Raw genomic sequence first — 21,458 nt, forward strand, 5'->3', positions numbered from 1 at the left:
GTGAGGTGAATGGTTAAAGTAATAAGAGTTCTAGAGAGTTCCTCTACCTGTATCCCTGTGATCATTTTCCCATGAAAAGCTTACTTTTTTTTCCCCTGCCTATCTGCTTTCCATGTTAGGACATGGGTAGTTGAGCATCAAGATTAGAAACAAACGTTTTAGGGTCAGATTGCCTGGGTTTGAATTTCAGCCCTGCCATTTGCCAGCTGCCTGGCCTTGGGCAAGGTAACATGTCTGAGTCTCACTTTCCTGAGGTAACAGAAGCCACCTCAGAGGGATGCTGTGAAGCTTCAATGAGACACTTTGTGACAAGTCTTTATCACAGTGTCAGATATTTTTTTTGGATATTTCTTATCTCTACTATTGAATTTCTATTTTGAATTTGCCCTTGGCAGTCCTTTCTCCTTTATATTAGTGAAATAATGTATGAGAAATATCAGGCATACTTCTACATAAATATCAGCGGGCATTATTATTATTATTTATTAGTATTATTGTTATTATTACTATTATTATGCATGATTAACCTAGGATCACAACTTAGTGACAAAGCTGAGATTAAAAACCAGATATCTGAAGTCCCAGTCTAAAGGAGGTTCCATTTAGTTAGTTCCATGAAGTTAGTTCCTATTTATATTAACTTGAGATAGATTTAAAAGCAATTCTCAAGGAAGAATTGTGCACTGCTGGTGGTATTGTAAATTGGTACAGTCAACAAGGAAAATGATACGGAGGCTCCTCAAAAAAAAAAAAAAAATAGAACTACCAAGTGACCCAGAAATCCCACTTCTGGAACTGGAATATTCAGTGATGAGAATATTATTCAGTTATGGAATACTATTCAATCGTGAGAAAGAAGGAAACCTCCCATTTGTGACCACATAGGTGGACCTTAAGGTCATTATGCTAAGTGAAATAGGTGAGGCGGAGAAAGATAAATACTGCATGATCTCATTATTATGTGGAATCTGAAAAAAGCAAAAAACAGACAACAACCCAAACTCATAGAAAAAGAGATCAGATTTGTAGTTACCAGAAACGGGGGTGGGAAATGGGGATACTAGATGAAGATGCTCAAAGGTACAAACTTCCAGTTGTAAGGTAAATGAGTCCCAGGGATGTAATGACAGCACGGTGACTCTAGTTAGCACTGTGGTATGGTAGATAGTTGACCTTTGAACAAGGCAGGGGCTTAGGAGTATGACGCTCCGTGCAGTCAAAAATATGTGTATAACTTTTGACTCCCCCAAAATTAACTACTAATAACCTATTGTTGACTGGAAGCCTTACTGGTTGTTGCTTGTATAGATGGAAACATATGTCAAAACCTCAAGAAAAATGAACCCTTGAATTGTTGCTTTACTGTATGTAACTTAACTTTAGGAAGATGTGGGATCAAGGCCTAAACCTGGGTGATCCCAGGAAAACTGAGATGTGTGGTCACTCTACGTCTAGAGGCTTGCAGCAGAGATGGGCAAGGTGACAAAGGGCCCCCTCTTAGTAGGAGAGTCAATGAAAACATCAGCTAATCACTGAGCAGAAACTAGCCTCCTTCCTAGATCCCCAAGGTCCAAAGAAGAGGGACGAGAATGGAAGGTCAGTTGTGGAGCAGGAGCTGCACAGGACACAGACCTGCACTGACTCGGGTCTGTCCCGAGGCTGTTTTCTCTGCTGTAATTACAAAAACAAGACGTCCCCAAATGCCTGACCATCTGGTATCCTGCTTGTCACTGAGAGTGGGAAGGAGCCCTGGGAGGACAGTTTTTCTCTGTGATGTTGGCAGTGAGGTTGATTTTCTGGGTCAGAGACTTTAGAGAGAGAGAGAGAGAGCACTCGCCTACAATTTGTATACCACCCTTATATCTCTGCCTGGACTCTCACTTTATGGACTCTATTTGCAAAATTTCTGCCTAGCAGATTGGTTTTTGTAAGCGATTATGGATCAATGACTTCTTTAACATACTTCGATTACCTAATCCCTAGGCTGCATTACACCTTTTTCATCAATTAGAGGATCCCTGGAGCTGAACGGAGACAATCAAATCTCTTGAGAGTCTCAAACCTGGTTCATAGGTGGAAATAATGTTTGGAAACTACTGACTGCCAATTATTCATTTCAGCTTCCCTCCCTAAAAAAAAGGGACCGTAACCAGGAAGTTATCAGTGTTTGAACACTGCATAGAATAAAAAAGAGAAAAGCAATGGGATCAATGGTTTCAGAACTCTGTTCCTTTTAAAAGGTCTTCCTCAGCTGGCTTCACTTGGTTGTTTTAAGACTGCAAGCAGGTTCTCCCTCTGATTTTTCTGTCAAGGCTGATGGCAACACCACCTTCCCAGTCTCTCAGCTTGGAGTCACTTAGATTCCTCAGTCTTCCTTCCTCCATGTACAGTGATGGTTTCCAAGTCCTACAGACGCTACCTCTTCTGGGCTCCCTCACCCATTCTCTCTCGTGCCCAGGAACACCTCCCTCATTTAGACCTTTATTTCTCCTCACCTAGACCACAGCAGTTGACCTTAACTGACTTCCCTGCCTCCCTCCAATCTATCCCATATTTATGTCCAATTATTTTACCTAATGTACAGCTCAGATCATTGCATTTTCATGCTCAAAAATCTTCAACAGTCTCCTATAATTTATGGAATTAAGTACAAACTCTTTACTCTGAATCTGCTTTTCAACTCCTTTGATTAATCTCCCATTCATACCCAGTGACATGACTACTGCCGTGCTTTTTCAACTCTCACTTTGGCTAATAACATTCCTCCTTTCTGGAGTACCTTACAGGGCCGGTTGGTTAGCTCAGTTGGTTAGAGCGTGGTGCTAATAACAACAAGGTTGCCGGTTCGATCTCTGCAAGGGCCACTGTGAGCTGCGCCCTCCTTAAAAAAAAAAAAAAAAAAATATATATATATATATATATATATATATATATATATATATATACAGGAGTGCCTTATATAACTGTTTATTTCATCTTTCAAAGCTCATTCTAATTCTATTAGGTTAGTGCAAAAGTAATTGCGGTTTAAAAGTTTAAAAATAATTGCAAAAGCTGCAATTACTTTTGCATCAACCTAATAATTCCTTTGAGAAGTCCTCCCTCAGCTTCCAATTGGATGTGTTCTCTTCCTCCTCTAAACCGTCTTAGCACAATAAAGTATATCTCATATTATAGTGAAGCCTATCTTTGTCTTATTCCCATTATTAGATTGTAAACTCCTGAAGGACAGGCTACATTTTACTTATCTTTGTAAGTCTTTCTACTTTTTATACATTACTTAGCTCAGAGTAGTTATTAAATAAATATTTGTTGACTTCCATTCAATTCCCACAATTTGAAAACTATATTCATATCATTTGAGGTTAGGAATAGTTACTACAGTTTAGCCTGAGCCAGGATTTTTAAAAGTATCAACTTTCCTCTTCCAAATAATTGAACTCTGCCTTCAGCTTGTATAACATATTAAAACTGAGGAGAAAGGCCAGGAGGCAGGCAACACTGATGTCCATTAACAGTCATACACTTGTCATGGCCTCAATTAAAGAGATGTTGTGCGTCCCTAAGGCATAGTATATAGAAACTACAAGGACAGTGCCCCTTAGAAGTTGAGAAGCAGAAGAGGAAAGCCAAGTGGTCGACGGCTGCTGGCAGGGAGCTGGTGGCAAGCAGCTTCCGTAAATGACCTCGGAGTTGTGCCTGCCATCTGGGGCTAGAGCAGAGTTATTATCATGGCTTCACTAACCCACATTGGAGTCATGACCGTTTTTTTTCTTTGGTGAACTTCTATAAAATATTATTTTTGTTAGGTGTTAATATTTGGGAATGTAGTTTTTGTCAATGTCAGGCTGTCTAGGCTGTGTTGAGAGGACCAAACAAAGGGCATTTTTGTCTAAGTTTTAATCAGGGGTTTAAAGGAAGAAGAGTAGAGTTTTACAGTAGCAGGAATAATTGAAATTCTTAAGGGAAAAATAAACTGTAGGCTGGAGAGGTAGGGCAGAGCAGAGGCTGTCTGTACATGGTTTTCTCTTTACTTGGAGATTTCCTTCTGGAGCTCTTCTCTGATGAAGCCATGGAGTTTTCATTAGTATTTTAAACAAGAGAGCCAGTTCCTGTCCAAGATGCTCAATAAATATTCACTGATTGATTGCTGATAAATGCCCTTGGCCATTCCAAATGGATTAGCTCTGCTTGAAGTGAGAACCATATGGAACTCCCATCTAAGACGATTACTGCATCTCAGCAGCCCACAAATGACAGGGAAATACATGTGTTCTTTTTGTTTTGATGGGCTTCCAACATCTTTGACTTAAGCCCTGGCCTCCTTGACTGCACATTAGATACTTCATTAGAATATGAGCGGACTCAAAATCTAATGAGAAAGGCTGCATTATTTTTCATGTTTCCACCGGCCTCCAAAGACCCATCCTTATTTTAAACACGCTCTTCATCCAGTTTTCTCATTCTGCTGGCTTCCTCTTCTTTCATCATGAAGAACAGATGCTGTGGTAGAAGGGCACTTAAATCAAAATGTTCACTGGGGACTCTGAGGAGCGTGGAAGTTTATTTAGTTCTCAGCAGGGAACTGCAGTCCTGGAGGAGAGAGCAGGAAAAGAAGAACCCGGACCAAAGAGGCCACCTCTCCTCACTCCTTTGGCAGTGATATAGATTGTAGCCTTTTGGTTTCAGGAATTGAGTCTGGCTTCTATAATAATAATGACAGTAGTGCTGAGACAACTATTTTATTTTTTTTTAGATTATTATTTTTTTTAAGTTATTTTTCAGTTACAGTGAGACAACTCTTTTTTTGTGTTTTTTTTTTCAATTAAAGTTTATTGGGGTAACAGTTCTTAGTAAAGTTACATAGGTTTCAGGTGTACAATTCTTTAACACATCTGCTATATATCACATTGTGTGTTCACCACCCAGAGTCAGTTCTCCTTCCATCACCATATATTTGATCCCTTTATCCTTCATCTACCACCCGCCTCCTCACTTACCCTCTGGTAACCACTAAAATATTGTCTGTGTCTATGAGTTTTTGTTTCTTCATTTGTTTGTCTTGTTTTTTTGTTATTTTCAGTTTTATCTACCACATATCAGTGAAATCATATGGTTCTCGATTTTTTCTGTCTGACTTATTTCGCTTAGCATAATAATCTCAGGATCCATCCATGTTGTCTCAAATGGCACTATTTCATCGTATGGCAGAATAGTATTCCATTGTGTATATGTACCACATCTTCTTTATCCAACCATCTATCAAAGGACACTGGTTGTTTCCATGTCTTGGCCACTGTAAATAAATCTTCAATGAACATCAAAGCACATATATCTTTATGGATAAATGTTTTCAGATTTTTGGGGTAGATACCTAGGAGAGGGATTGCTGGGTCATATGGTAATTCTTTTTTTTTTTTAATTTTTTTTTAATTGGGGTATATTGGGGAACAGTGTGTTTTTCCAGGACCCATCATCTCCAAGTCAAGTCGTTTTCAATCTAGTTGTGGAGGAAGCAGCTCATTGGCCCATGTGGGAATCCAACCAGCGACCTTGGTGTTATGAGCACTGTATTCTAACCAACTGAGCCAACTAGCCGCCCCTCATATGGTAATTCTATTCTTAATTTTTTGAGGAATCTTCTCGCTGCCTTCCATAGCAGCTGCACCAGTCTGTATTCCCACCAACAGTGTATAAATGTTCCTTTTCCTCCACAGCCTCCCCCACGCTTGTTATTACTTGTCTTGATGATAGCCATTCTGACTGGGGTGAGGTGGTATCTCATTGTGGTTTTTATTTGCATTTCTCTGATGATTGGTGAGGTTGAGCATTTTTTCATGTGTCTGTTTGCCGTTTGTGTGTCCTCTTTGGAGAAACGTCTCTTCAGGTGCTCGTTTTTAAGACAAGGTTTCCCCTGCCTCCTTAGGAAGAAGCCAGTTAGGGGGGACCACCTTCAACTGGGTTGCCGTGTCTGATTTCAGATTGTAATGAAATTTTTGAAATTAAACACATAGTTAAAAGGCCAGAATATTTTGATAAACATTTAAAAAATAAAATTTGAAAACCCACCATGTAGAGATAAACACTATTATCAACATATCATGTCAATCCTTCTAGATATTTTTCTTAAGCAAATATATGTACACATGTATTTTAAAAATAGATTCACACTAAGTGCTCTGCCATCTGGGTTTCATTTTTCGTTTTAGTTTTTTCCCCCCAACATTGCCTTGTGTAGCTCTCTGTCAATAAATGTAGATATACACAAACATTTGTAATGTCTTCATGTATTTGATTTCAGGATATTTTCTATTATGTATGTGTCATTGTTTCAGTACTGAATTTGAGCAAAGCTGCAGTCATCAGTACTAATGATTCAGCCTGATTTTATGTTTAAATTAGGACTCAAGTTTCCTTGGCTACAATATTCATATTAATATCTTAGGCAAAGAACTCTGGGTTTTGGCCTAAAATATTTCTTAATGTAACTCAAATATTATTGCATATCACTCGGGACCAACTTGCCACTCATGAATTTAGGTAAAACTGGATTCTACTTCTTATTCTGGGGTTGGAACAGTTCAGGGTCCTTCCCACAACGTCTGCACCTTCCTTTTGCTTTCCTTTGGCTTTATTTCTGAGCCCGTGGATTTGATTCTCCAGTGTGTCACCTTGAGTCAAATTTGGACATAAAGCTAAACATAGAGCTTTGTCCTTTCTTTATTTCCCACCAGCAATGCATGTGTATTGTGGTATTTAACTGAAGATATGAGATGTTGTAGAGAAGAATCCCATAGCATACCACACAACCTTCCCACAAGCCTCTCTGCCAACACCTCCCAAAGCCTACTTGCCACATGAATGACTTTTCCCACTGCAGGTACACCCTGCCCTCAACTCTCACTCTTCTTCCACTTGGGGAGCAACTCCATATAATCAGTTTGTTCAGAGGAATCCCCAGGATTCTAGTGGACAAAAATAGCACAGACAAACATAGTATTCATTTTTGGTTGATTTGAATGGAATTGGCTACATTTTGATATAACATTCAAATAGACTTTTTCACATAACATAGCGTTATGAACTTTGAAGCATGAAACAGCTTGAAAGGATGGAGCTCAGGTCCCTCACTTTACAGTGTGAGAAACTGGGGCCTAAAGGCTTCAGCCACATTCAGCCTCGTAGGGCCAGAGCCCTGCTCAGAATTCCAGGTTCCTGGCTCCTGACCCTACTGCTTCACATTTTTCAGGGGGGTAAAAAAGCAAAAACAAAAAATGGAGCCCTTTCCCCTTCATTCCTTCCCCTAATCTTTCTGGGTCAGAAGGATCTAGGACTAGAAGATGCAGATGGAAGAGGGAGTTTAGATTAAAATAAAAAAAAAAGGCAGCCATTAAAGAAGATGAGTTTTTAAAAACCAGAGAAAACAGTGTACTATTAGCATTCAAACCAAGAAGTCTAATGTTGTTGCTGTGATTTTTCTTCAGATTGTCTTATAAATCTGCCTAAGCCATAATGACCAAAAGGATGACCTCAATCTGGGGGTCCCTAGCCTGGGACCCAAGATTTTGAAGATTTGTTCCAGGAGTTGCCCTCTGACTTTTTCTAGAATCCCTGGGAATTATCTTAACCTTTTTGTGACCTGATCCTCTCTGGAAAGGGAGATAATATTACTTGCCTTAATTCAATGCCTTTAAAAAAAATCTATGAGATTCCTTGGGGAAAGCTGTGTTTTTTGTCTAGAAGGAAAAATGATACCTTACCCCTTCAGCAACATTTAGATAATTATCTGAGATAAACAAATGCAATTAAGTTTATTTTTGTGTGTGTTTAGTACTTTTTAGTTAAACAAAATGTAATTACCCCAAGAATGTTTTACCTTTAACTTTGTTTCATCTTGGAACATTATAGATCACTGTCTCATAGGAAAAACTGCCCTTGGAGGAGGAAATTTGAAAATTACAGTTGACCCTTGAACAACAAGGGTTTGAACTGGGTGAGTTCACTCATACTTGGATTTTTTTCAATAAATAGAGTAAATGTATTTTCTCTTCCTATGATTTTCTTAGTAACATTTTCTTTTCTCTAGCTTACTTTCCTGTACAAATACAGTACATAACATATATAATATACAAAATATGTGTTAATCAACTCTTTATGTTATCAGTAAGGCTTTTGATCAACACTAAGCTATTAGTAGTTAAGTTTTCTTGGGGGACGTCAAAAGTTATACTCTGCTTTTTCGCTGCAAGGGGGGTTGGCACCCCAACACTTGCATTGTTCAAGGGTCAACTGTGTAGATAAATTTAGCCATCCTCTTTGCAAACAGTTCTCACGTGTGCCTGGAACCTCTGTCATCTGTGCTTATAACCAAATATACAGATCTCCCTGGCTACTGATATGTAGGCCTACAAGCCAGTTAGGGTGTCATTAGTTTACTTACAAGTCAATATGCCAATTACTCCAAGTTCTACAACCTCAGTTTTCACATCACCAATGAGGTTTTGCTGGAATTATAACTTGAGTTATATTTTGCTGGGTCACAACTTGAGTATTCCACAGCCAACTGCATCTCAACATATCCTGAAAGGGGCTCATTGCTATCTTCCCTTTCCCCTATATCAGGTTGCCCTCTGCCCCAGTTATTCATCCAAGCCGGCTATTCATTCCAGACCATTCTTTTCTCTTGCCCAGAATTTTTAATCAATCAGAAAGTCTTCTCAAAATACCTATAAGTCTTTCTCCTCTTTTTTCCCATATCACTATCCTAGTTTAGTCCCTTATCATCTCTCATTTGACCTATTGCTAATTACTGATCCAACAAATATTTGTTAAGGATATACTGAAGGCTAGTCCCTTTTCTAAGAATGTGGGATACAGTTAGCAAACAAAATACTTGTATACAAAAATTCCTGCCCTTTACACTCTAGTGGAGGGAGGGAGCAAGCTGATAATAAGAAAAAAATATATGGATAAATTATATAGCAAATTAAAATATAATCATTACTGTGGGACAAAAAGAAGTAGAGCAGAGGTGGTGGGAGGGATTGAGGTGGGGAGGCTGTGGTTGGCTGTTTTAAATGGGATGATTGGAATAAGTCTCTTTGAGAAGATAACATCTGATCAAAGATATGATGGTGATCCGCCATGCAGTTACCTGGGGAAACATCCAGCCTGAGGGAAAAGGCCCTAATGTGGGAGCTTCACTGGTGTGTTCAGGAAGCAGCAGGGAGAACAGAGCAACTGGAGTGGATGGAGCTGGAAGGTGGCTCGAAATGAGATCAGAGTCTGTGACAGGAACTTTAGCTTTCCCTGAGTGGGAGCAGGGGTCATTGCTGGGTTTTGAGCAGAGGAATGACGGGATCTGATACAGGTTTTAAAGGGGTCACCTTGGCTGCTGCATTGAGAACAGACTTAGGGAAACCAGAAGAAAAATGGAGACCAGGTAATTAGGCTGCAGCAATGATACAGGTGAGAGATACTGGTGGACAGCGTGGTAGTAGTGGACCTGGTGAGGAAAGGCAGATTCTGGAAATATTTTGAAAGTAAAGCCAATGGCATTTCTAGAAGGACTACAACGACTGCTGGGTTGTGATGAGACAAGTCAGAGATTGGGCCTTAGGCAACCTGAGTGATGTACTTGCCCCTGGGATCTCTCTGCCCAGCACCCGCTCCTGGAAATCCATCCTCCGGCCAGAGTAAACTTTCTAACCTGCGAACCTGACCTTGTCATTCCGGCAAGCTTTACCTACAGCTCCTTCATTTAGTACAGGAGGTCTTTTGTGATATGGCCAGGACTTTATTGTCCAACTTCATTTCCCACTCTTTAGCTTTTAACCATTTCAAACTGTCTACGGGGGCCTGCGCTTACCATGCTGGATCGTGATTCTGGATCTTAAATAATGCTGGTTCATGTTTTCTGACGTTGCTCCAGAAACCCCCTTCTCCACTGATTTGACTGATTGATGGGAACTCAATTTCCAGTCCCACCTCAGACACCTCTTCTAGAAGGTGAGCTGAGTGCCCTCCCGTGTGTACTCACGGTTTCCTGAGCGGAACCTCCACAGCGATCATCACGTCACGCTGAACTGTCTCTTGTAACTGAATATAAATGCCTCACTTTTCTTCCTCCAGAAGAACTTAGCACTTTACCAGGCACATAAAGTAATAAGGGTTCTGTGTTTGATGCTCTGATTTGAAAGCTCGGAAGTTGGGTTTGCATAAATCTAAATTAAGCCAAATTTCTCCCCAGTCCATAGGTCTCCTGGTTGTATCTCAGGAGACAGCATTGCTTTGCATCACTGGAGACCAGAAGAGGTCAGATGAAGTGAGTGCCTTGTGTAGTATCTGCCTCAATTCATGTTCTCTCTGCATCACTGCAGCCAACCTGGGTTCTAAGCAGTCCTCCAGCACCCTGGGCGTTCCATAAGGAGTTATCTATGTTTTCCAGTATTACTCTCCTGAACGTAAGAAAATGAAAGTACAAGCAGCATTTTCTCTTGTCAGTACTGGTGACTGCTCTGTACAGGGTTAGTATGACGGTGAAAATCCCAGCCCTAGGGGAGTAGCAAAGGGACATCTTGGGATGGCTGACATGGGCCCAGGACAGTCTTAGAGAAGCAGATGGGCCATTTGGTAAGCTTTCTATTCAAAATAAATCAGGAACAGAACAAAAAGAGGTTTTGGACACAAATGCTAAATGGAACAGAGCAGATGTAGGAAGCATCAGGCTGGGCCTTTAGGGAGGGGGAAAAATGAAATGAGAACCCAAACAAGGCATTCCCCCTGCAGTGAAATAAAGACTCCAATGCTACTTTGCACTGTCTGTGTAGCTCTCACTACAGGGGTCCTGGGATTCCAGCCAGGTGCACAGGGCCACAGGCTGGGCAGCTGAACGGTGCCAAGACCATTTGCTAAAATACAATGGTGTTACCCAGACAGCCCAGCAAATGTGCTTGGGGGAGCAGAGCCTCAGAATGGCTACAACAATGGCAGCTTGGCAACCTCACGTTCTTGGGAAGAATGGAATGGTTGTGGGGAGAGGACTGGGGAGCTCTTGGCAAGGGCAGTGGTTTGGGGGCTTTAAAGAATCTCAAATGCCCTGTGACTCTCTAAGTCTTTGGTAAATTACCTTTTATATTAGCTTTGTTAGGCCTCAGCAGCCTGCAATTGTCTCCTCAAGACTCAGCCATCTGTTCCTCTCCTGTCTAGAATTCTGACCATAAACACATAAAAAAAACGAGTTTAATTTCAGGAAGAGATTATTATTTTCTTTTTAAAAAGGGGAAGGGAAGTGGAGTGAGGGAAATGAATGAGGATGACAGCTTCAGAGGGCGTTACATAGAAAAGATGGGTATTTTCTGAAACAGAACCCTGACAATGTGCATTATTAATTTCTTGGTGACTGGAGTTAGGGCAATTAGCACATTAGTCAAAACATTGTTGAATAATTAATAAATATGTATTAAGCTACTTTTAAATTCAAGGGACTGGACGAGCTGCTCTGAAAGAAAACATACTTTTGTAAAGAGTCACTACACTCAAAGGAAACAGGAGTAAAAATTTAAATCACAGATTAAGAGAAAACTCAGCTCAAGAAATATGGCAAGACAGATGTACGCTATAGGCTAGAAGTTCCGTATTTGGCGGGATGAGGGTGCAAGTGCTCTGAGCTAGAGTTTCAAGGAAAGGAAAGGGAATTTAGGGAGGTGGGAAAGATCCGCAGAACTACCAAGTTCACCTTCCTTTCCACAGCATACAACTTCTTTTAAAATATTTGTGATAATAGGCACTCGTTTATCTCACAAACTGACCCCTTTTATTTTGAGGACTTTTTCCCCTAGAAAATTCTCCTCAACATATATCTGTTATCTAGCTTTCCTTAACTTATTTTTTCCCCTTCCTAACAAAAGAGAGTTTCTTCAGACTTCAAAATTCTATATTTCAAAATTAGAATGTCTATCTATCAAATGTAAAAAATATAAATATATTATATGTGTACACACACACACACACACACACACACACATATATACATATATACAATTATGTATTTGGCAGAAAATTGTCAGAGACCTCCAAGGCCTCTGTGTCATATCACATACGGGAAAGCTGTCACCTGTCTCAGTGCAGCTGATGAACTTGAGAGAAGGCTTAGAGGCATAGGAAAGAACTAGATACAACAGACGGTGGGACAGTTTTTCTTAGGAAGATTCCAGGCATGTGGTAGAAGCTCGGAAAACATGAATGAATGACTGAATGAACAAATGAATGAAGGGCCAGTAGTTGAATGGTTTTTTAAGCTTTTGGTCTTAAAGTGGGTGAGTAACCCCATTATAAGGCCTTGAGAAAAAACTGACATCATGGCCTTAATCCTACAGACAAGATGGACATATTGACTCCTTTTAATGTCTGGCTCACTTGTTTTTCATCAAGTTCTCACCTGTGACAATATAGTGGAAGCTATAACTCACCTGAGAAGCCTCATGTCTAAAATGACCCTAATTTCAAACACAGAGGTAACTGATACTGAAACATAAACTGAACAAGAAGAAATCATGGAATATAATCATATAAATACCTTGATTTTGCCTTACAGCATCTTGTTATAACCCTGCCCCTGGGATAAAAAGTTGACTACCCCTCTGACTTGTTCTGTCACTCTTAGGTAAAAGAAAGTCTTTTAATCACTGTGAGACATACAATATAATTTCAATAATTTAACATGTCTAGTCCCAGGTAATAAACTTCAAACTGGAATTGATGTTAAAACTTGCCTCCCTGGCTTGGACTTTTCTGTGAGCTGCCTAGCAGCTGGAGCATGCCAGAAGGAGAGGGGTCTCCTTTTCCTTTTCCTGCCTGGTGATGGTCCCCTCCTACCCTCCTTGTCACCTCCCACTGCCAGCTTGCCAACCAGGATCCAGGCAGGGAGAGGGCGAAGAGGCAGGAGCACTACTTGCTCAATTGGCACTGGTCTAAAACGGCTCACCCTCTCTGGACCTATAGGTATTTTAGACATTTGAAATTTACTCTTTTATAAGCCATTTCATGAGTCTAGAAATTCCCTTGCTTTGTACCTTTGACTGCAGTTTCTACAGTCTGAGCAACAATGCTTCATGGGCTGGCTCTTCCTAGCTCAGCCCTTTTTTTTTTTTTTTTTAAACTGGTTGAGGTCACTCAGAATTCCGCCACTGATCTCTTCCTCCTTCAGATAGGCCTCTACCTGGATTTTAAATGGATCCAGGATAACTCCTTGTTCCCTAGGACCTCTTCTGTTCTACAAGAAACATGCAATCTCTGCCCAGGGATCACAGGGGGCCATTTTGGAGGCTAGCTACCACAGAAAACAAGTTAAACAGATGAATCTTTCTAAAATCCTTGGCCTGGCTCTGCCCAGGCAGACTCTGGAGGTTCAGGGAAATCCCAAATTGGCAACTCTTCTTCACAAAGATCCTGACAGTTCAACAGCACATCTCACTAGACTTCCAGATTTCCTGGGCAGAGTCAGACATCTGTCCATTTTGCCCTCCAGCCACAGAGAATACATTTCAAGCTCTCAAAACAATCCCATTTAAGCAACTCTCACTGGTCTTTTTTAGATAGGACTCATAGGAATAAATTACTCTCTCCAACAAACCCTCCTCACATATTCTCTCCAATTTCCCTCTTCTTGACCTTTTTATATCTCTGATCTGTGGGAATAGCCCTTGGGTGAGAAGCTCAAGACTTGTGTAACCAGTTTTCAGATATTTCTTTTAAAAAAGTGATGCTTCCCTGTCTTACAACTACTTTTGATATTGGGTACTTTTCTTATTGTTTTGCCCAAATATTGCAATTTAATGTATTTTTATACTAGTTGATCTAATGTTTCTTTTTTTTTTTAAAGATTTTATTGGGGAAGGGGAACAGGACTTTATTGGGGAACAGTGTGTACTTCCAGGCCTTTTTTCCAAGTCAAGTTGTTGTCCTTTCAATCTTAGTTGTGGAGGGCACAGCTCAGCTCCAGGTCCAGTAGCCGTTGCTAGTTGCAGGGGGCGCAGCCCACCATCGAACCGGCAACTTTGTGGTTGAGAGGATGTACTCCAACCAACTGAGCCATCCGGGAGCTCTGTGACAGCTCAGCTCAAGGTGCTGTGTTCAATCTTAGTTGCAGGGGGCGCTGCCCACTATCCCTTGCGGGACTCGAGGAATTGAACTGACAACCTTGTGGTTGAGAACCCACTGGCCCACGTGGGAATCAAACCGGCAGCCTTCGGAGTTAGGAGCATGGAGCTCTAACTGCCTGAGCCACCGGGCCAGCCTGATCTAATGTTACTTTTCGTCCAGGTTGATGGCTCTGATTCTATAGGTATCTGGAGAACTCACTAGGAAAATTGGCTTGTTAATCTTAATATGAATGTATAAAAAAGCCACAGGACAAGGATTCTGGAAAGATTCACCTATTTAACTTGTTTTCTGTGGTAGCCAGCCTCCAAAATGGCCCCCAATGACCCCTGCCTCCTGGTATTCACACCTTCGTGTAGTGCCCCTGTCTCCACACTGTACCAGGGTTGGTCTGTGTGACCAATAGAATATAGAGAAGTGTTGGAACATTACTTCCAAGATTAGGTTATACAGTACTTTGGCTTCTGTTATGCCAGTTCCTTCTCCATGTAGATATTCTCTCTGGAGGACCCATGTTGTGAGCAGTCCCATATAGAAAGGAAACGAGGCCTCTTGGTAACAATTGTAGAAGTGAGCTTGGTAGTGGATCCTCCAGCCCCAGTTAAGCCTTCAAAAACTGCAGCTCCAGCTGATAGCTTGACTCCAACTTAATGAGGATCCTGAACCAGGAACACCCAGATTCTTGACTTTCAGAAACTATGAAATATAATGTTTATTGTTTTAAGCCGCGAGGTTAAAAAAAAAAAAAAAAAAAAAACTTAACTTCTCTTTTTCACCCTTCTTAAGATATTAAATTGCTGGGTTTGGTGATAATTTTTAGGCAGGAATAGATAACTAATATGCTATCTATACTGTCTATAAATAGTTGGACTAACAGTTTCTTGCATTTGCAAAATATTTTTCACACCGATTATTACATTTATCAATGTAACTACATCCCAGTTTATATTCTAAAGTCTATCATAAAAATACAATGTAAATTGGAGAACTAGTTTATCAAAATACGTTTTGTAGGATTTAAAAAACAAGCAGGCTAATTAGGTATAATGAAAATATGATTTAATCTATAAAATTCAATTTCCCCATAATTTTCAGAAATATTTGCATAAATATGATACATCTGTAAAATCACAGTTTAGAGATTCAGACAGGACTCAAAGAGATCGGCTGGATTTTCATGCTAGTTCTGGGCAGCTCTGTACCCTAACACTCACACACACAGCACATCTACTTGTTGTTTAACAATCTAGAAAAGGAAATAGATATGGGATAGGGAGCTATGGGGAAAAAAAGCAGTATTCTGCCATCTTTGCAGTCAGAAAGTCCTTAAAACTAACTGAATTATTTCATATTCGAAATGTTCATTATACTTAATTTTCATTATCTCCTCCTGAGACTAAGTGAGGTTAACATTCAACATCTGGAGAACTAAGGCAGAGAGTAGAAGAAGAGATTTTCAAGAGATGGTGTAACTAACATGGGAAGGGAGAAAGAAGGCTGACCTAGACCTCAGCCAGCAGGCTGTGGGTGGGTTGTATTCTGAACACAGGGACCTGAGAGCTTGGGTAATAATGTAACTGAGTCTCCAGAGTTATAAATGCCTTTCGTATTTTATCAATACTAAAGCAGCTGGAAATATCAGTCCAAAAAAAAAAAAAAAAAAAATGTGTTGAAGGGGTGGGGGCTGAATTCATCAGTAGCAAAGAGATAAATACATGGTGCTATATGGGAAATCTAACATGGCTTCTTAACCCAAAAATATCTTCCAGAAGCAATTTTTGGGGTGAGTAGGAGGAAATACACACAAGCTCCCCTTCCACTTCTTACTCCCCCTCCTGCAGTGGAATCTGAATTTCAGAATGTATCTCCCCTTCCCATTTCTACCTACCTGCCCCAACCCCTGGAAGTTTTTGTGTTTAGGGCTGCAGTCATTTCTGTTACAGGGGTGAGATGCTACATGGTGAATATTCCTATCTGTGTCAGGGTTCTATTTTACAGTCATCCCTGAGCAGTCTCAGGAATAGACCCTCAGGAATAGAACGGTACAGCCTGCTCTTAGTCTTCCTATGCAGTTAATGGAATGGCAAGTGCTAGCACAGCTGCCCACACTCACAGGTTAGGTCTGCTAACCCCATCTGCCTCCTTATCTGGAGGACAGTTTGTACAGGAACTCAGTGGACTATAAGGTGTACTCAGGCACGCTCAGCTACTTCAGGTACACTCAGGTACACTCAGTGATACATTTCCATGGTTCTCAAATGGAGATTTTCAGTAAAAAGGATGATTTGAGACTGTATCTGAACTGTGGAATAAAAAATGTTAAGCTTCTGCAGTGTGACCGCAGGGCCGGAGGCCAGGGAAAGTAGAAAGAGCCAATTTGCAGGAATGTTACAGGTCTGTTGTTCACAGCACGGCCCGAGGCTACAAAAGACCAGGAAGAAACTGACTGTATCAATCCTGTAATTGTATTCAAAGAGGAACAAACAGAGAAAAAAGAAGAGAAAAAGGAAAGAAGCAGGAAAGGAAGGAAGAGGGAGACACAAGATGAAACCCTGTCAAACTGAAGGAAAACCAGTAAATGAGAGTGAACCAAAGCTTGAGGCAAAGCCAGAGGAGAAGAGCCAAAGCCTTCTCTCCCATATCCAATCAGTCATGAAGATCCAGAGGAGGAGGAAAAAAACAGAAGAAACTTAGAGAAAGGCTGATTCAGTCTCTCCAGGAATTTAAAGAAGATACACACAACAAGCATTTAAGCAAAGATGCTATGTTTAGAGAGTGAATGAAATAGGTGTGATAAGGAGAGTAAGAAACAAACTTATTTACAGTGATCCGTTGGAAGGTTAGTTGAAACCATCCTTATCCCTATTTAATGTAGTTTACCTTGATTTTTATTTTTTCTGCTATCAACATTGATGTATAGCTTTCTTTTTATTTGTATTTTCCTGCTAGACCTTTGTCCATTTTTCTACTTTTAACTTGTTGCTTGCTCTTAGTGGTTTTAAATGCATCTCTTCTCATCTGCATTCCCATTGTCTATCATATTTTGAACCAATCTCCAAGTCTCTGCCTTTTAATAGGAGAACCGTACTCATTTGCACAAAAAGAAGTTCCTGACAGGATATAAAATGAAAAACAACGTTACTAAGTAATATGTGAATATCGTCTTTTTAAAAGGGAAGAGTACATTTGTATATTACAGCACAAAAAAATATGTGATGGATAAAAGACAAAAAGATACAGTCAGTGGTAGGATTATGAGTGATTTTTAAAATTCTGCTTATTTGTATTTTTGATTATTCCTAGAATGTACGTACATTATGTTAAAATAATAAAAGTTTTATATCAAAAAAATTTAAAACCATATGATGTACTAAACAATTAAATATAGATTATCAGGTATATATTTTACAGCCATAGATCTGAATTGAGTTTACAAGGATAGATTCTAAGTTCGGAATCCATATTCCACTCTCTTTTTCTTTGACTGTCTTAGTCTTCCTCTCTGGCCCTCTTCTTATCTCCAAGCCATCATCCAGTGATCTTGTTTCATGTTATGCCCTCTCCTATTGTAAATGTGTTGCTGGACTCTCCCCAGATTTCCTTTATAAATCTGTTTATATGTCTGTTTGTACCTGGCTCTTGGGTCCCCTGTAACCAATACACAGCTCTGATTTGAGACTTCCTGTTCTACTTAAGGCTGAATAACTAGCATGTCTTTCACTTCCATCTATGAATAAGCTGTTGACACCCAGATCTATTTATTTGCCACAGTGCCCTTTCTGAGTTTCAGGACCACATATCTAATTCCCCACTGGAGCCCTTCTGTTTCCTTCTCTCCCATATCCAATCAGTCATGAAGATCCATCAGTTCTGCCCATGATATCTTGTGAATTATCTTCGTTTCTACCCCTGAGAACCACTACCCCACGTGGACCACTGTAACATCCTCTTCTTGGTCTCCTCACTTCCAATATCACTCCTGACTAGGTTATTTCCCATTCAACAGCCAGAGTGACCTTTCTTAATTAAGTATCTCACTTGCCACTCCCTTCAGTGGTTTCCACTAAAACCCTTCAGTAGTTTCCCAATGACTTAGGATGAAATTCAATCTCTATACATGACTTAAAAAGTCTCCCCTCACTTGTCCCATTTCGTCATTCACCTTTTCCTGTTTGCTTGCTAGGCTTAAGGCCATACTGAATTTCTTTCAGTTCCAAGAATTTGCCATGCTGTCGCTTACCTCTGGGCCTCTGCTCATTCCGTTCCTTCTGCCTAGAACATTGTTCCATACCCTCTGCCTCTTATCTGCTCTTCTGCTCTCCGTCTGAACACCCTTCCTCCAGGAAATGTTCCTGGCTGATCTAGACTGGGGTATATGACCCCCCACCATGACCACCCCGTGTGCTCTGTTGTACTGGATGCTGTACTGGACTGTACTGTACTGGATTGTACAATCCAGTACTGGATTGTACTGGATGTACAATCATGGCAACTATCACACTGTATTACACATGGGTTATCTTTCTTCTTGCAGGATTCTAATCACCACGTCAGGGGCTAACTCTGCATTGCTCATTACTGTGGACAGGGACCTAAGAGAGTGCCCGGCACGTAGTAGGTCTATAATAAATATTTGCTGAAAAATATCTGGTTTCCAGGAAACACTACCAGGTAAACTGATCCCCCGGTGTGGTATGGGAATGTTGCCTCCATATGTACTACCAGACAAGCTATCCTAGAAGTCACAGAACAGAAAGACTCACAAGCAAATTGCAATGCTAAAATCATATAGCTTATGAAATCAATTTAAAATGCACAGTGAGAAGCAAGGGGAAAGAGATGGCTTTGTTAACAGACAGGATAAAGTGCAAGAAGTGTGGACCACTTTACCTGAATCCTGGGTTACACAATATTTGAACGTTCTCCCTCTCCTTCTCTCCCTCCTTTTCTCTCCTTTTCCTTCACCTACTATTCCTCCTTTTTTTACTATAGGAGCTTTCCCTGCTGACCAGAGTTGAGGTGTGAGCTAAAGGGACCAAGAGATAGAAGGTATCTGGGGCCAACTGACACTCATTATCTCAGACAGATACAGGACAATTATACCTGGTCACAGCTGGAACTTACCAATGACCTGCTGAGCCAATGTGGCTTTTGTGTGCACATTTAGGACAGCGGATATGTGGAACCAGAATAGGTGTCACCAATGACTGGCCACTTTAAGACCTCATAAGGATTAATTACCTAATGTACCTCATGCATATTTAGAGGTTCATGAATATTGGTGCCTTTTGAGCCTTCCACTCCTTCCCAGTATTTTCAGCTCAACTGTTTCTGTGTCTAACCTGTCTTACAGTAATTTATTCTCTCACTTTTCTGAGGCCAGAAGTCTGAAATCAAGATTTCCTCAGGGTTGGTTCCTTTTGTGGGCTCTGAGAGAGAATATGTTCCATACCTCCCTCCTAGCTTCTGGGAGTGCTGGCAATCCTTGGTGTTTCTTGGCTTGTAGACACATCACTCTAATCTCTGCCTCTGTCTTCCCATGGCTTTCCCCTCTTTCTCCCGTGTTTCACGTAGCTTACTTTTAAGGGTACCAGCCATTGGATTTAGGACCTACTCTAGTATGACCTCATCTTGACTAATTATATCAGCAAATACCTTATTTCCCAATAAGGTCATGTTCATAGGTACCAGGTGAACATGAACATGAAGTTTGGAAGAATGTACTATTCAACCCAGTACGAAACCGAACACATGAGTTTCATCCATCCTATGTATCTGCTTATCTTCTATAGTAGTACTGAATATCCTCAAATAATATAATAAACATACCTTCTACCTAGAAATAAAACAAATCTATTATATAGGGTGATTCCTCTTCCTTCACTTTAAAGCATCTCCTGGCTGTAAAAAAAGAGCTAATTATCCAGAGAGTGAAGAACAAGTGCAGGGTTTTCTCTTTTCCCTCTTTGAGGCCCAGCCCCCGTGGGACCCCCTGTGATAGGTAGGTAGTAACTGCACCTTCACATGTGGGAGCCTGTGATGGCCCCAAGAGCTGCCCTGTGGCAGGGCCTGCGCCTAGAGAGCTGGCTACAGCGAGGAGTATGAGCCCATAGCGTCCTGACTTCCCAGAGCTCATGGCACCTGTGGGGCAGGCCAGGTACTTCCCTGGTCCAAGGTAATCTTGATAGGGGCGAGGAGCCTTTCGAGGACAGCAGAGAGTTCTGCTTGTGGAAAATGGGGGTATTTTGCTTGTGGAAAATAAATTCTCACCTACACATCAATTAATTGTTCAGGAAGTGAACTACCTTGCATTTGTCAGAGTCTACTAATACTGGGATAGAGAAAAGAGCTTACGTCTAGATGCCTGAAAGTAGGGCTACTTAACTCTACAGATGTAAATGTTAAATTACATAAAATAATCATAATTTTACAAATGTCTTACATGATATCACTTATTTCTATGATACCACCGTACTAGATTATACCATATATACTGTTACAGTAGCATTTGTTATGTTAATTACAGAGACTATGTGCTCTTTGAGGTTGAATGTACTGTTTATCGTTAGTTGGCACATTGCCCAGTATTTATAGCCCACCAGTAAACATTTGCTGAATAACAGACCAACTGAATTAATGAATTTTTCATACTTGTAACTGAAATTATCTGGTTGTTTACATAATTTACCCAAATGAGGTGCTGCGGTTCTCATTCATGTTCAGTAATGGTAAGTGTGCACTTTTGTTTTCTCCTATCTAGTGATGAATGTAGTCTTGCTTCACTTATTTTTCACATAACCTCTCGGTGACCCTAAATGAGACCTTACCTATCTAGCACTTTATCTGGTCCAAATTCCTTGCATGGTTATCATTCCTATCTCTTTTGACTCACACAGTTGGATCAACTGACAGGGTAGGTATTTAATCCCTGAAATCAATCTCTCCAGATTCTTAGTCATTTGACTTTGCTGGGTCTGACTTCCTTCCAGCTCCATGTACAAGCCTTTGTAATCGGACCTTGGTCTCAGCAACCCAGGGAAGAGGTTCATAAACTTGACTGCGAGATGCATGAATCTTCAGCCCTGATGAGGACCTATATGCATTTACTATGTGTGTGGACATGCTGTCACTTGGAGCTAAGCAAAGGAGAGTCGTAAACTAACATGCTCTCTGTTGCTGTCTCAGTATGTGTATGGCCTCAGAGGCATTTCCTCTGCGTAGTGCCCACCCTTTCAGCCATGTTGAGAAATAATTATGGGAAGAAATGCAGAGCCCATTAATTCTCATTTAACTGCCAC

The 21,458-nt window shown here is 40.6% G+C and overlaps 1 pseudogene; it reads left to right on the top strand.

The window, feature by feature from the left end:
* Positions 1–16,704: 16,704 nt before the first annotated feature.
* LOC117021781 (transcription elongation factor A protein-like 9) lies at positions 16,705–17,035 on the top strand (annotated as a pseudogene).
* The last annotated feature ends 4,423 nt before the right edge of the window (positions 17,036–21,458 follow it).

The sequence above is a fragment of the Rhinolophus ferrumequinum genome, chromosome 4, assembly GCF_004115265.2.
Source record: "Rhinolophus ferrumequinum isolate MPI-CBG mRhiFer1 chromosome 4, mRhiFer1_v1.p, whole genome shotgun sequence".
Classification (NCBI taxonomy): Eukaryota; Metazoa; Chordata; class Mammalia; order Chiroptera; family Rhinolophidae; genus Rhinolophus; species Rhinolophus ferrumequinum.